Here is a 1,212-nt window from a genome sequence, read left to right as displayed (position 1 = left end):
TGGGAGAGCCTGTGTGTGTGTGTGTGTGTGTGTACACGTGTGTGTGTGTGTGTGTGTGTGTGTCTGTCTGTCTGTCTCTGTGTGGGGGGCAGCCTCTGGCTTCGGGGCTGGAGATCCAGGACAATCCCGCCAAAAGGGAGAGCCTGTGTGGGTACACGCGATGTGTGTGTGTGTGTGTGTGTGTGTGTGTGTGTGTGTGTGTGTGAGAGAGAGAGAGAGAGAGAGAGAGAGAGAGAGAGAGAGAGAGAACAGGCAACCAAGGTATGGAGGCCTGGGTCCTTTGGGGGAGATAGGGACAGCCCCTCACTCCGCTGCCCTCCAGCTGAAAATCAGGGTGGCACCCTAAACGTTGTGTGTGTGTGTGCAAACAGGCAACCAAGGTATGGAGGCCTGGGTCCTTTGGGGGAGAGGGGGACAGCCCCTCACTCCGCTGCCCTCCAGTTGAAAATCAGGGGGGCACTGTAAACGTTTTGTGTGTGTGTGTGTGGGAACAGGTAACCAAGGTATGGAGGCCTGGGTCCTTTGGGGGAGGAGGGGGGGCAGCTCTTCACTGCCCTCCACTGCCCTCCAGCTGAAAATCAGGGTGGCACCGTAAACGTTGTGTGTTTGTGTGTGTGTGTGTGTGAAAACAGGCAACCAAGGTATGGAAGCCTGGGTCCTTTGGGGGAGGAGGGGGGGCAGCTCTTCACTGCCCTCCACTGCCCTCCAGCTGAAAATCAGGGTGGCACCGTACACGTTGTGTGTGTGTGTGTGTGTGTGTGTGTGTGTGTGTGTGTGTGAACAGGCAACCAAGGTATGGAGGCCTGGGTCCTTTGGGGGAGGGGGGGACAGCCCGTCACTGCCCTCCATTGCCCTCCAGCTGAAAAACAGGGTGGCACCGTAAACATTTTGTGTGTGTGTGTGTGTGTCTCCGGCCCGGAGTTGTTCCTTCTTCCTCCCCTGCCTTGCGTGAAGGAGGGACTCTGGGAATTCAAAGCCCCCTTTCTCACAGGATTTTGGGACTTTCCTCCCAGGGGCAGAGGGGACGCCCTGGGGTCTCCCTCCCCCCCCCCCGGCGCCTGTCAGCTGACCCCCGGGTCCCAGATCAAATGGGGCTCCAGCCCAAAACCTCGACCTCTCTCAGAACCGGCTTCCTCTCCAGCTCTACCTCCCCTTCCAAAATGTTCAGGCAGTGGATGATGGATGGACAGCTTCCTTCTGGCGGGGGGGGGG

Source organism: Protobothrops mucrosquamatus, unplaced genomic scaffold (genome assembly GCF_001527695.2).
Source record: "Protobothrops mucrosquamatus isolate PMUCROS unplaced genomic scaffold, P.Mucros_1.0 scaffold9121, whole genome shotgun sequence".
Classification (NCBI taxonomy): domain Eukaryota; kingdom Metazoa; phylum Chordata; class Lepidosauria; order Squamata; family Viperidae; genus Protobothrops; species Protobothrops mucrosquamatus.
This window is presented reverse-complemented; position numbering follows the sequence as displayed.